Genomic DNA, 16,348 nt, shown 5'->3' with positions numbered 1-16,348 from the left:
TCCACTTGACCATCAACCATTATCCTTATGACATGGTCATTGATGCGACATAATCGTGTGCTCATGTCTAGTTATTACATGTCCCCCGGCTCCTCAACATCAATATCATCGAGGGCCTGCTCATGTGGTCTCAGAACCTCTACTTTTGGTATGGTATTGCGTATGGATGTGAAATGTTAAAATACCATCTCAATATCCAAACACCGTCTTTATACCAGTCAAGGCAACATGGCCCGAGTTTTGGGCTGATTGCACACAATCAAGAAACTATGTGTAGTACTGAGATACATTCATTTGAGTCATAAAGGGAGAAGAAAACTGATGTGGATATTTAGGAATGCTTTACACATATTCAAATTGGTGGAGCACGCAATCCAAAAAATAACTGACCATGAGAGGTTTGTATTTTAGTCGGCCAAAGTAGACACTTATGTTCTTGAGTGGGTGTGTTTGGTGATGCTCCTGTTATGGGTAGAAGAAGCAGTCATTAGATACGATGCGAGTTAACCTAAGTAGACCCTTCATTTGTACAAACAACATAGTATGTGATTGCGATCCTCCATGTAAGCATCGTGATAATCTTTGCCCCGACTCCCTCAAAGTGTTGTAATTTTCAAACATGCATCAACATCAACATATATCAATCAATATACAACACAATGAAAAAACATGTTTAACGGTTAATCAAATAAAAAGTTCCTTGTCATACTTAAAGCAGGATCGCGTATTCAACGAGGTGCTTGGTCTTAAACAATGCAACATTAATCTCCCTATACAAGTGAGCCAAGTCAACCGCTCCCCATGCAAATTTTCCGACCAATTAAAAGTCACAAAAGTACTTCATATATGTCATGTCAATGATACACCCACTAATTTTTATGAATGTGTATTTTAACAACATACACCTTAAAGAGTATTTAATCACTTTTTAGTTATCACATGCTAGAATACTCCTTTTAAATAATAAGTGTGCTACACGCACATATTTTGTATAAAATATTTAACATTTTAACTTATGATATGACAAATATATGTGTAAATTCCCTTAATTTAATTGATTATTTTTAAAATAATAGTACCTTGTTATTTTTGGAATTTCGTCCCCCACATATGGGCAAATGAGCTAGCTACTCTTTCTTTCTCTTAGCACGTCAATTTTACCTTTCTTTTGAGCTTAATCAACTTTTCTCATCATAATGAACCCCATGTGTGTATTGTAGACATCTTTTCAATCAACTTTCTAACAAAAACTTTATGACATCGATCCATTTGTACCATTATACAATAATGCACGGTGAAATTTAGCCTTTTGGTCTATATATGCTATGAAAAGACACAGCACATAACACGGGGGATGACCCTATATGCTTGGGACCGTCTAAAAGATCAAGTTATATTATGCACTATTTATGACCCAAATAATTCACTTTAATCAATTTGTATAAGTTGAAACATAGAACCTAGCTCAAGTTACAACTTAGCTTTATAGTCTCAATCAGCAACATCACAAATCCTCCCAAAATGAAACCCAAAAAAGCACTTTGTTTGCTATGTCAAGATAATAATCATTTTACAAAATGAGAAAATAGCTCAACCTAGCTTTCGAATTGGAACTCCACATTAATGTCTCTTCAAAGTGGAAAGAAAGGTAAGCACTAAAAACTTATTTTCATGGTGTGGCAAACTTTAGGTTTAATTTAGGGAACATTTGGTCTTGTTAAAGCCCAACATAATTACAGTCATTGCTTCTCTAATCATAATTACTTTAAAAAAATCTAAAGTTAAAACATAAAATTAATATTCACTTGATGTGTTTTCTTGGCAAAAACATTGAACCAATGAATAGAAAAACTAAAATTTTATTCCCACTATATATACACATTTTTTTTTTATAGGGGAGGTGTGATTTTTATTTTTATTTTAGGTAAAAGAAAGTTAAAATGAGAATTGGATCTTAGGGACTCACATCAATACAAGTCTCAAGCTTGAAGAGCATTGATAAAGATAATTACATATTACTCGTTATAGTGGTCCTCACACCGACAACAAAAGTTAAATCTACAATTTTGTGGAATATGAAAAACTTTTTATCAATTGAATCAATCTTTATTAAAAGAGGTGAGATTTAAATGTCATGAACAATAGACTATATATATAAGCATTGTATTAAAATATATAAATTTTCTCTCCTTAAATCTAACGACTTGTAGTCCACTGCAGTATAAAACATATTTCTTAGGATCTAAATTATTAATTCAATAGCCAGTTCAAAAGAACATAGTTATTTTTTTTTAACGTAAACCAGGTATCGTTCACGTGCAATGTGTTTAATATCACAATGTCCAAGGTTGGATTCGAACGCATGACTTTAATTAAGGTAGAAGAGTTAAAAAAAAAACGTAGTTCTAATAATAGGGACGGTGAGTTAAAAAAACTAATGAATGCAACAAATTCTAGAAGCACGTAATTCTTTGTATTCTTTTTTGGCAACAAAGAACTCAAAATCTTAACACAATTCAAGACTTTAATGTCACGCACTAGCTGTGAAGTGAAGCTAAAAAAGTCTTCCAATCCAAGAACCGATATTATATAAAACTAACTCTTTAGTAAAAGATATCATGCTTGTCTGTTTCTGTTCATTTTTATGAAAAAATTTAACTAGAAGAGGACAAACACACATAAAACTAATATGTAAAACCATTTCTTGCCGTTTTCACACTCGTGTGGCAAAACCCATGAAGCCAATGTATACCATTCGTGCACTTGCATAATAAGTGTTTGTCAACAAAAGGATGAACATTAATTATGATACAAATTTAGAACACATTATTATATCCCCAAAAGAAGGAGGAATCAGTCAAATAAGGATTGTATGCTTGCTGTGTTTAATTATAAATTAAAATAATACTTATGTCATATTACTATATAAAATAATAGAAAAGAACAATTGGATTTAATTTAATCTTTTAGGTTTAGGGCATAGAGTTATATATGCAATGATTTTAATAATTAAGTTCCCTCTGGAATGTATATTAAACCTACCACTTGTTTCACATTCAACTTTCTAAGAACATAACAAGCTTAAATACCTACCTTAAAAATGGTAGGTAAAATAATTAAGGGTCAAAAACTTGAAACTAGGTCAACTACCTCTTATATTTTTAAGTACTCCTAATTAAGTGGGTGAATTAGTGAGTAGCTAAGTAAGCATTGTGGTTATAAAAACAATTCATGTTAACATGGTCTTGATCATTGAATTAAGAATAAAGCACTCAAACCCTAATTGATTTGCAACTGTTATTTTGCACTAACACCTAATACCCTTTGACATTGGAAAACAATTACGACCAATTTAAAATTTTTGGGAATGTCAGATCAAGTCAACTACTTGTATATACTCTTCGTCCCTAATAGATCTCATGTTACTTGTACCCAAAAAATTGTTGACTTTTATTATTGTCAAACGGGTACAATATTTTGGAGTTGGAATCTTTGAATCAATAGATGAAGATATTTTCTCAATCCGTTCACATTGGCTACCGGAATGATCTTTTAGGTAGTTTATTCCAGTTGAAATACACTATCGAAAGGACATTTCCGATAGTACATTTCGGGGATCTTTAAAAATATAGGGGGATGGATTTAGAAATTATAGTAAATGAATGGCTTTTGGCTTGCATACTCGAAAGCTTGGGAGTAGTATATTAGGATTTATGAATTGTTGCGTTGGTTATTGGAGATTGCTCTTTAGCCACCTAGCAATTGCTCAAAGGCACCTAAAACATCATACAGTAGAAACTCTTTAAATTAATACTCGGTAAATTAATAAACTCTCTAAAATAATAAATTTGTCCGGTCTCAACTTGGGCCAGTGTAAAAAATTGAATAATTCGATAAAATAATAAGATAATAATTTTTTGGGAGATCCCTTTATAATTTTCGGTCCCAAGAAAATCATAAATTAATAATTCATAGAAACTTAAAAAAAATATATTACACTTTGATGAAATATGATTCAATAGTTGTTTGTTTTCCTTTAAAGTTCAAGTCTGTTTGGAGCTCATCTCTAACTTTTCTTATTGCATCCAATAGCTGAGGTGTTGTATTTTTGTATTGTATCATAAAGTTGTGAAGAGTGTTCGACGCCATAAGTGCTTCCTTTCGCGTAACAGGCTCCAAAGACACCGTATCATCTTCGTCGTCATCCTCTGCATTGTTCTCAATGATAGTACGCACAATATCTTCTAAACTCTGAACCTCCGAACATGCTTCATTTTCACCTGGGTAGTTCATTAGATTGTCGATATCCATCTTATTACGATAGCCACATTGATTGATCATAGTCTGGAGGTCTTGAGTTTCTTCATCAAAAGTGGATTCATCCAAATTTCCTACAACGTCACTAGCTGAACGAATTTTACAGTGTCGGAAGCAATTCGCTATTGTTTCTTTTCGAACATCTATCGTCCAAGCTGGGATTGCCAAATTGATAGCATCAAGGACATTTATCTTCCCTGGATCAGATTGTCCCACCTCATAACCTTCCAATATTTTGCGGTAAAACCTTCTACGGTAATGCATCTTGAAAGCTCTTATTATCCCAGCAATCGGAAGGTTGAATCTTTGATGTCATGTTGGGTGGCAAGAAGAACAACTCAACGTTTCTTAGCCCTTCAATATTTCTTGGATGTGCTGGACAATTATCCACCACAAGTAGAACTCTTCTACCATGCATCATTTGGTCAAATGAACGAACATATTCATCAAAAAGCACACTGGTCATCCATGCTTTTTTGTTAGCTCGATACTGACAATCCAAGCTATTCATGTTGACATTCTTGAAGCAACGAGGCTTTGCATATTTCCCAATAATCCATAGAGGGATTTTTTCAGAGCCATCTTCATTGCAACAAATAACTACCGTCAGCCATTCTTTATCTTGTTTTTTTCCTTCAAGTTGTTTTGTTGCCAGTGAATGATCAGCTTGTAGCCTATAAAACAACCCAGTTTCATCCATATTGAAAACATCTTTCATAGGGAACTGATCAATTTTCTCTCAAATCGATACCAATTTCTGCTCCATGTCTTGTACATCAACAGACCCACTCTCGCCAAAATGACGAAATGACTTTATGCCATGTCGGTGCTTGAATTTCCCAAGCCATCCTGTAGAGAAGTTAAAATCTGAATCATCATGAGGGTACAAGAGTTTCATTGTATCTCTTGCCTTCTGCAAAATTAATTCTCCTGTGATATTCACACGTTCTTGATGCTGTAGAAACCACTCATAAACAACATTCTCCTTGTCAGGATATTTTGCTGGTTTTGTGTCTTTTGATCTCCGCTCTTCCCTTTTCTATTTCAGCAGAGAGATAGTCATTTGACCGCTTAAGTGTGTTTGATATTGTTCCTTGACTAACTTTCAACTGAAATTTTCCCTCAAGCCATCTCTGCAAGTCTTTTTGTGTGCTTGCAGGATTATCTCTCTTGTACTCGCACAACTCCTTACGTATTTGGTCTGACATAGTTGATTTTGCAACACCTTTTAGATGAGAAGCCATCTCGTGAGTGAGATATGGTTTGAATACTTTTAACACATTCATGTAATTTATATATGCCAAACTTGCTTAAGAATACATTGAACATTCGACTTGTTTACATTTACTATACACTTCAAAAGTCAAAAGTCATATTTCCAATGGATATGAATACAATATTTATTAATTTACATTGAGTCCTAAGATTTGGTGCAACGTAATTCTAAGAGACATAGACTAATTTGCCTTTTTGTTTGGTATGTACAGTATAATTACTTAAAAACTCTTTAAATTAATAATTATTAATTTATCGATAAATTAATAACTCTATAAATTAATAAATTTCTCCGGTCCTGACATTATTAATTTATAGAGTTTCTACTGTACCAATAATCAATTAATGTTCGAACATTTTTTAAATCGGTTAAACTGATTTAAAAAGTTATTTAACCAATATAAAAAGTGTTGAACGGTATTTTATTTTTTTGAATGAAAAATAATTGTATTAACACGAAAAAATGCAAAACCCTTAAGTAAACGTACAACAACATGCTTAAAGATGCAAACCCTCTGAAAAGGCCAACCCACCAATGAATAAGAGTAAAAAAACAGAAAAGTGGATACAAAAGGAAACACATGAAATCAAGGAGGCCAAAGCAAGGCACCACCACCTAAGAAACCTCCCAAACCACCACCAAGAAGAAAGTAAGGCCAAAAGGAAACCACCAACCAGACCGAGCTTAGAAGCCTGGGCCCCACCCAAACTCCCAAATCACATCAAATTCATCCATGCCCAGCACCAAGAACAATAATGGCTCCAGCAGAGGATTGGCTCCACCTTTCATTCATAAAGCGAACAGCAGTAAGGTGCTTGTGTCAAAGAACCACCAGAAATGGAATCTGATCCTATCAACCAAATACTCAACATCTATGATCCTCCCGAAGAAAATAAAATCATTAAGGGTTTTTCAGATGGAAAATGTTACCCTTTAATCATACACCCAATTGTACACCTCAAGCATTATGGGCTTTTGGTAAATTCATCTCACAACCATACTTTCTCTTTCATCTCCTCTCCCTTTTCCTTGCCACATGTCAGGATTTTGTGTGGGTGTAAGAGGTGTATTGCCATATGGAGGTGTACATGTATCATCACTCTTTTCAGATAGACCACACAGTAGCATGCCAGACCAAAATAGAACCTAGCCTAGACCTTTTCCGAACCCTTAAGGATACAAAGACCTGAAACAACCTCCCCAAACTACACGACAAGACCAGCTCCCAACGTAACTACCTACAGATAGTGTGCCAAATCCTCTCCATAACCTGACATGTGACAAACAAATCACTACTACAAAATAGGGTCTTTAAAAGTGTTTGTTTTGGCTTTTAATAGCGTTTGAGAGAAACGCTATCAATAGTGTTCGTTTTGGCCTATAATAAGTTCGTGTTTTGCCTTTTTAATAGCATTTATAGAGAAACGATATTATTGTCGTGCTATTAAGAGCTAAAATTGTAGTAGTGAATGGTGTTGAATGGTAGTTAACCACTGTTTTAGAGCAAACGATGGTTAACTGCCATTCAATTGCTAGGAGTCTAAAGAGCAATCCCCTTGATCATTTGTGTTAGATCATATATACATGGAATGAGTTTACTGGATCATAGCCAAGCAAGTCCAAAATATATGTGTATAGACCATCTGAGTTGTGTGGTTGCTATTTGCACCTTTGTTTTTCATAATACATCCTTATAATTATTATTTTCTCCTGGAGAATATCTCCTTGCTCAGGTTAACCAACATAAGTCATATTTTCTTTCTGTAGCTAATTATCCTTCGAAATGTTAACTTTCGAAATATAAGCCTCTGATAGTTAACTTATGGAAGGTAATTTTTTTTTAATAAAAATTTGGTTAAGATTTCAATTTATAGAAAATCAAGTTACTGGAATATTAAATGGATTAGTATACAAATATATTTTATTTGTTCATTCAGTAATAGATAATTAGAAAATAAAAGTGAAAATAAGTTAAACAAATTCAGTCTCCAAGCAGATCAAGTCTTCCTTCTCCTCTATACGTGATTGCACTATGCACCTAGGGCAGTGTCTAGCTGCATTGTGCTTGATTTCTATCTCTCATTTTGCATCAAATAGAAGGTTGAGAAACATATCAAAGAGGTTTCTCAGAAAGCTCTTGTTTTCTTTTTATACCGGAATCTACAAATCCTTTCTTTCTGAAAATAGTAAACCGGAAACAATATATATATTTAAGTGTAGTTTTTTTTTTTAAAACTTCAATCTTAAATATTTAAGAAGAGGTTCCAGTGTAGTTTTTTTTTCTTTTTCTAAAACTTCAGTCTTGCTTAGTTCAGTAGTATTTCATAAGGACCCATGGGGGAGAAATCAACTTGTTTGACCATATATTCAAATATTTAAGTCTACTACGTAGAGATTTTTGATAGAGGACAATGCTTTTTCTTGTATAACTATTCAACATGTACAGCTCAGCTTGATCGTTCAGGTCACGTGAGCTCCACACCTGCTTAACTCAACTTGATAGTATAGATCACGTGAGCTCCACCTGCTCAGCTCAGCTTGAAGTTCAGGTCACATGAGCTCCACTTTCAACATCACTAACTCTCTCTCAGGTTGTTGTCAAAGCAACATTGTGGTCCACCTCTTGAAGTTATCCGTAACGCGCCATGTGTCCTGCACGGAAAAGTGACGTGAGTTGTGTACCCTTGACTTCACGCGCCATGTGTAACTAAACCCTAATTAGGTATGGTTCTTAGATGAACCTCTCTTTATCTATTGGATCAATTTAATTCAAGTCTTTTATTTAGTTATTTTATGAGATCTATTTAATTTTTATATGCAAAAGTCTTAATGCTTGTGAATCCATTTGTGAATCCATATGAAGTGTGACATACCTTGGGAATCAACAGAGAGTGGTAGTTGTAATGGGAACTACAAATCTATGGTGATTTTAGATCTTCTCTTCTTCCCTTTTTTGTTCAATTTGATTGATGAAATTTAATAAAAAAACTGTTGTTCATTTTTAGAAAAGGTGGATAGAAAGAAAAAAGGATCTCAACGGAAACAAATAACACGCCGGTGTTAAGCATGTGCAATTCAACGTAAAAATGCTTCTTCTTTTACATTCTTTATTTTTTTAGCTTCGTTTTTTTAAGAAATTCATATATGATTAGTATGACTTTATTAAATGCATGTGCAATAGAATTTTCTATATAAACTTGAAATTCAGTGTGATATTAAATTCTCTTATAGATGAATGAATAATGCAAATTATTAGCTAATAAAAAAAATATATATATATATTATCAGCAGTTTGCATTTGAATCGCTTATATCTTCTGTGTTCCGTGGGATAACATTTCAACCATGATTATTGGATTTGACGAGAGATCAATGATATAAATATAAAAAATACTTATAATATATTTACATGGATTTGGATTATCTCCCCCCTAGTTTATATATATTTACATGTTAATTCTAATAGTTACACAAATACGTTGTTGTATGCAAGTGTGAGTTATATGTCCTACATCAAATAAAACAGTAAAGATTGAACACCGTATAAGTAAGAGGACTCATAAACTCATTGCCTTAAAGTTTTAGATAAGAACGTAGTGTCTCTCTTGTTTGTGCGGTTGTTCTAACCTCAATGTGAACCGATCTCCTTGCTCTCCAGTAACCCAACAAAATACTTATCATATATTTACGAATTAAATTCTAAAACTCTTACTCTACTTACACAATCTTTTTCTCTCTAATCTTTTTTTGAACGGTTCTCTCTATTCTTATAAGACTATTAAAAACTCAAAGAATAGTATACGAATGTCCATCTTATTTTGTGAGTGAAATATTTTTTAATTACAAAAAGTTAGTTCTTGCAGAAGAAAATTAAAAAAAAAATATTACTCTAATGGTTGAAAAAAAAACTTCACAAGTATTCAACTAGTGATATTCTTTTGAATATGTGCTTAAAATTATTTCACATTATCAAAAGAATACTAATAGTACTCAACTAAGTTGTTCATTCTAGTTTTTTTTATAAGTCAAGAGCAAAATGACATTAAAAAGAATAGTATTCAACTAAGTTGGTACTCTACTCTAATCTTTTATCAATTGTTCATATATATAATTAAAAAAAGAAAAAATTACATAAAAACTGGGGGGACATAAAACCTGATTCAGTCAATTCATGTGAATCAACCATAATGATTAATACATCAAAAAGAACAACACAATGGATCCAACTATAACAAACGAACACCATTAGTGATAGACGTTTGTGAGTACCAAACAAGTCTACAATTTGGCAAATGAAACGATGGTCAACACAAAATCGTATCACATACCATCAACTCCCTACAACAACAACAACATGCGTTAACGACTCTTTCGAGTCCACACAGTCTTATTATTAAATTTAATTTTAATAATAATAATAATAATTCTTTCAAAAATATTGATTAATATTGATAATTAATAATAATAATAATAATAATAATTAATAATAATTAATAAGAAAATAAATAATAATAATAATAATAAATAAATAAGTGAGAAAATATAAAATAAGATCACAGATCATTTTAACCTTTACAATTGTCATTGGAAATATCAATCTCATTTCTGTCTTTTTTATTAAAAAAATATTCATTTTCTTCTTATAAATAGTTAGTAAACTTGATCATACCGCATCATCAAATTGTTTGTTCCTCTCTCTTAATGTCTTAATTTTGGCTTGGTTCACCCAAAAAGTCAACACAATTTTTCCCCTTCTATTTTCACCATCCCTTGGGTCTTTGCACTTCATACCCACTTAATTCAATTGGGGACAAATAGAGTGATTGAACACTCTTATCTTGAATTGTTCAAATACACACACCGGTAAATTCTAGACATATCTAAATACCAATTATTATTTTTCTTCAATGGGTAACGATGATTGGGATCTCTTTACTATTGTGCGTAACTGCAACACTACCACTTTTACTACTCCTGCCACCATTTCTGAAAATCTAACTCCACCTCAAATCCTAACCACCACCACCATCAGTAACATCATATCCCCTCAAAGTATCATATCGTCATGCCATGATGGTTTTACTTTTATCCAAGAAAATAATGCATTCTCTTTTGCCCCGCTTAAACCAAATGACTTCATAGAATTAGATAAATTGATGATCAATTTCAATCCCACCACAATCATCCCTAACCCCGCTAGCACCAGTATTCCAAAAATTATTACCATCACAATATCTTCCCCCACCACCACCACCACCGTGACCCACATCACTAATAATATTAACACTAGCGTTGATACCCCAAATCAAAATTCTACCTTTTTTCATTTTCCAAAACTTATCGAACAACAACAAATGCAATCAAATGAGTTCACCGAAGTAGAAAATGTCATGCTCAAATTCAACCCCACCACCGCTATTCACATTCCCACCATCACTACTCTCACTACCCCCACTATCATTAACCCAATTACCACTACCACTACCTTCGCTAACCCCACCACCACTATTATAGCACCCTGACTACCACCACCCTTACCATCTCTACTGCCAACACTATCATGACAAACACTAGCGTTCATGAAACCAATCAATATCCTAGTGTTTGTGATTTTTCAACACTTGTTAAACAACAACATATACATCAAAACAACAACAATTAAGTGTTTGTTTTGAAACATGTTGCCTGCATTGAAATCACAGCCGCTCATTTCGATCGTGCATACAACCATCCATCTAGTCCACAACATACACAAAGAAAAAATCAAGTTCCAATTCTACAAACCCAAACTAGTTCGAAGGTTTTAGCAAACACATCCGCAACAATCAAACCACAGATCAAGAAAAAGGTAAAGTATTTCTTTGAATTATTTCATATATTTTAATTATAAATCAATTTCACGGTGTCAAAATAGTTAAAATACTTTTCCATAACTTAAATTCCAATGAACTAAAACCATTTTACCTTTATTTTCTTACAGAAAAAAGAATACCAAGATGTCATTGGTCTATTATATGAGGGAAGATGAACTTTCAACAGACTCATGGGCATGGAGTGATCATGGACAAAAATTCATTAAAGGTCTCCACATCCAAGGTTTTCATACATTCAAAACTATAACTTTAACATATGTTTCAGGTTTTTCACATTAAAAACAATAGTTTTGCTACCTACACACAACCTCGCCACAAGTTTTGTTACTTTTTCTATTCATCGCAGATATTCCACCTTTGATTTTTGGTCCATGGTATTTGTTTTAGTTCCTAGAAAAATTATATTAAATTGGTCCGTATAATATTCATTTTAATCTTTATTTTGATGGGTTAAAATTAAATATTCTACATATAGAGAAGAAAGTCATATATTGGTAGAGATCAAAAGCATATGTAAACCTTACTTGTTTTTCAATTTTATCATTTAATTAATATTATTTTCATCATTCCTAAATTTATATCTTTCATTTTAGATTTATGATAATGATAAACAAACAATTGGGACTAGCCATGGATAATGTTGATATAGTTAAAGAATCGGTAACAGTGTCACATGTCTTTTATCAAAAATTACACTAAAGTTTTTTGAATTATTAAAAATGCTAGGACACGCTCTAATGATATCACCCAATTTTATCATATAGACTCCATGATCATAGGTAAGGTTCTCATTCTCAACACCCACCTCATTTCATCTCCTTTTTCCCTCCACCATATGTCAAAATAAGTTGGTCGTTAGAAGAGGTTTGTCAAATGTTAATTACCACTATGAAACCATGTAGATCCCCCAAATAAGACTTTGGCATGAGCTAATGCTCCAACGAGAACCACCTTGCACCATATCTTTAGACGTCGAAATGATTCTCCAAAAACAAGAAGGATTATGGCCAAGGTTATCAACAAATACATGCATATATCGGTAATAATGGGTGATGCAAATATATTGATTGCAATTTTAAATGCAAGTATACACCGTCTCAAGTTATAATATAAAAGATCTATTCCACAGATGACTTGATTGTATAAAAAGAGAAATAATCATTAAATATTTTCAACATTTAAAGTAAGGAATATAAGTAAATGATGTTAATAAGAATTGGTTTTGAATTTAGTTAACATGTATTGGCCAGAGGGAATACCTTCAGAGATTTGTGAAGGACAATTGGTCTAATAGGAGCTCCGCCAAAAAAATAAGAGTGTGGTACAGGTAACCTAGCCCTCTAAGGAAAGAAAAAGATGGACATAGTAGGAAGATAGATGACCCACTGATCAATCACACGCTTATATGAAATATGTAAATCACATACAAAGCTCTTTTGAAGACCTCTTTCTATTTAATTTTGCAAGTTCCCTAAATATATATCTGAAATCAAGTAAAAGGACATGTGGATAGGTGATGTAGTTTTTTGTGATAGGTTTCGGCATCTTTATGGAGAGGCTTAGAAGTGGAGGTAGAGATTGATGGCGTGGGAGGAGGAGTTGTTAGTGGAGTGTAGGGATGTTCTTCATAATTTGTTTTTGCAGGTTGATACGTCGGATCGATGGACATGGTCTCTGGATCCCAATGATGGGTACACTGTGTGTGATGTGTACCGTTTTCTCCCTAGTGTCATTCCTCATTAAGCCGTTGCTATCCGGCTCACATTTGGCATCGACATATTAACCTAAAGGTATTTGTCATTTTGTGATTACTTCATAATAGATTACCTACAAAGGACAATTTAGCCATACGAGGTATAATTCCCTAGGATGCTCAGCTCAGTGTTAGTGGTGTGGTCAGTTAGAATCCGCAACTCATCTTTTTTGGATTTCCCGTTGTTTGGTTCGGTGTGACATGGCGTGCGACATTGGTTAGGTTTTGATTCAGTTCATCTGGGTATTTTATCATCATTTTCTCTGGTTTGGAAATTTAGCTAGTAGCCTGGTACTTCAAAATCAAAAACCTCAATTATGTTTTTGATTTGGTGTGCTTGCTCTTGGATTATTTTGAAGGAAATGAATAACATAATTTTCAATATCAAAGCATGCTCAACACTTAAGCTTTTAGATAATGTTAAACTGACTTCTATTTGGTGGCTAAAGACAAAATTCTTAAAACTTGCTTTTGATTATCATAGGTGGTGGCTTAGCCCTCTGTTGTGTCTGGACATTGGCTGACTTTTGTATTATCTTTTTGCATCTTTGTTACCTGTTTTGTTGTTGGCTTTGTAACTTTTGCCCTCTTCTCTGATACGCCTTGTGCTGAGGAGAGTGTGGCTCGATTTTAATATATATCATTTTGGCTTCTTCAAAAAAAAGTGTACGTATTGGTGCATTTACTATGATCATAAATGCAAAGTGGAAGATATTGAATTGGGAATGATGACATTAGTGTTATTCTTTATCGACAATAAACAACAATTTCCTTTCAATAATGACAAGTCTCTACTGAAATATACTTGGTTGAAGAGTGTATTATTGGTGATGATGTAGATGTCCTTTTAAAGTATGAAGGTGGTATTTAGCATGCACAAGAGAAAGATTTGTGCACCATGCACAACCTACACTTTTCTGGACAGGTGGCGGTTTGGTTACCTGCTAAAAATAAAACATTAAAAAAAGGAAACATATTATATTGATTAATATTTCATTTATTGTTTTTGCTAGATACACCACCAAAAGTGAAACATGGAGGTAGTAATTCACACCACCCTTGGAAACATGTGCCATCAGCTTGGTTCTCACCTCTCACCTTAGTTTTCTTTCTCCCATCCTTCATGTTTGTTTAACAGAGAAGCATATCATAGAGCTAACTGGCTTCACTTTTGCACGCTTCTCCGCCATGAAATTGATCACCGGCGGCAACGGAGCAGACGGCATATCGGAGTTTGGTTGTCTGTTCTTGGAGCTACGTGGTACTCCGACGGAGCATCTGATCCGACCACCGTAACGCCGCCACTAGCCTCCATGTTTTCAAACACTTATTAACTCATAACACTCAAAACTTCACTGGTAAATATTTTTTCAAAAGAAAAATAATTTAACAGATTAAAATTTTAAGCTTAAAAATCAAATTAAAAGCTTGAGAAACTAAATCATAAAACAAGAACAATTGTTGCACCATTTGCATAAATTTCATCGTTAAATAAAAAAATAGTAGTGTTAGATGAAAAAAAAATATCTAAAATTTGAAAGAGGAAAAATAATATTCTGGTTTTGAGAAAATAGAAAGAAAATATATTGTATAGAAAGAAAGAGTGAAAATTGAATTTTTGGAGTTTACATTGAATCCTTGTTTTGTAGTTCAGGACCTGGTAATCCTAAGACCGTCCAAATTGGAGATTAAAAAAATAAACAGGAAAAGGAGAAATGGTACTGAATTGGGAATTAAAATATTATTTCTATGAATTAGTATTAAATCAATGAATAATATTTAATGGATATAATTATTATTTAGATATGGTTGGAATCTGCTGGAGAAATATATAAATAGTTTTACAGTTGTGGGAGGGTTTCTTTTTCCTTCCCCATTTTAAAATGTGTTTTGTGTGAATATGGGAAAAATAAAAAAAGAGAAGAAAAAAAACTCAAAAGTTTACAACTCTCACCCTAATGAAAAGTTTCATTGGCCTAAACTACCACAAAGACTTCAGAACGACTGATCAAACTCAAAATTCTTACCCTAACTGACAGAACTTTGGAGTGAAAGTACTTGGATGAACGTTCAATGACTAATCAAACTTACAACTCTCACCCTAATGACAAGAATCTTGGACCCAAACTACTTCAAAGATGTCAAAACGACTGATCAAATTCACAACTCTTACCCTAACTGAAAGAATTTTGGAGTGAAAGTACTTAGATGAACGTTCAATTACTAATTCAACTATTTATCGACTAATCAAGCTTACAACTCTCACCCTAATAGAAATAATCTTATACATAAAGTACTTTGATGAATGTTAATCGACTTATATTTGTTTAATCACTATTGGTTTGTATTTAATTATTATTATATAAATAAACATTAATAATATTATATTATAACGAAAAAACAAATTTTATATCTATATATATAATTAACATAATACAATTTTATTAATAAAGCTCAAGATTAAAAATACGGCAACTAAATTCATAAAAATACAAAAACTTAAAATCGATAATTAATAAATTATGTATATGGTCTTTAAAATATATCACACACAAAAACTGAAAATGTTAAATTTTTGTCAAAATTAAATTAGGGGTCCTTTATCTTATTTATTTTTAACACTTTGGTCCTTTATCTTTTTTTTCCCTTTCAGGTCCTTTATCTCTCATAAAAGCACATATAAATCATTTTTCTCATTTTTTATTTAAAAATATATAATTTTATTTTTTTAAATATATTTTTATTAAAAATAAAAAAAATCCAGTATTAATATGAACATGTTCATCTTTTTCCTTTGAATCTTCATCTTTTTCATTTGAATCTTCATCATTTTCCTTGAGTCAAAAAAATTTCTACACAAATATATCTTAAAATATTATGAATTTATGTTATGTTCACCTCAAATCTTCTTTTAAACACAAAAATTAAAACCCCAAATTCTCATTTTAAACTTTTATAAATAAAAACAATAGAAAATCCCAAAAAAAAAAACTTACTTCAATTGAATTGAATAATTAAACAATTGGAAGATTTAAACTTTTAAACTCCCGCTGATTTCATTCACCGAACAAAAACACAACACTGAGTAAAAATGAACTAACACAATTCACTTAATAATAAATTCTAAATT

General features: G+C 32.5%; 1 pseudogene; it reads right to left on the bottom strand.

Annotated features, from left to right (window-relative positions):
• Positions 1–3,755: 3,755 nt before the first annotated feature.
• LOC112419341 (CENP-B homolog protein 2-like) lies at positions 3,756–5,561 on the bottom strand (annotated as a pseudogene).
• Positions 5,562–16,348: the final 10,787 nt, after the last annotated feature.

This window comes from Medicago truncatula, chromosome 2, assembly GCF_003473485.1.
Source record: "Medicago truncatula cultivar Jemalong A17 chromosome 2, MtrunA17r5.0-ANR, whole genome shotgun sequence".
Taxonomy (NCBI): Eukaryota; Viridiplantae; Streptophyta; class Magnoliopsida; order Fabales; family Fabaceae; genus Medicago; species Medicago truncatula.
The sequence above is the reverse complement of the archived record's forward strand: the minus strand, read 5'-3'. Positions and strand labels throughout refer to the sequence as shown.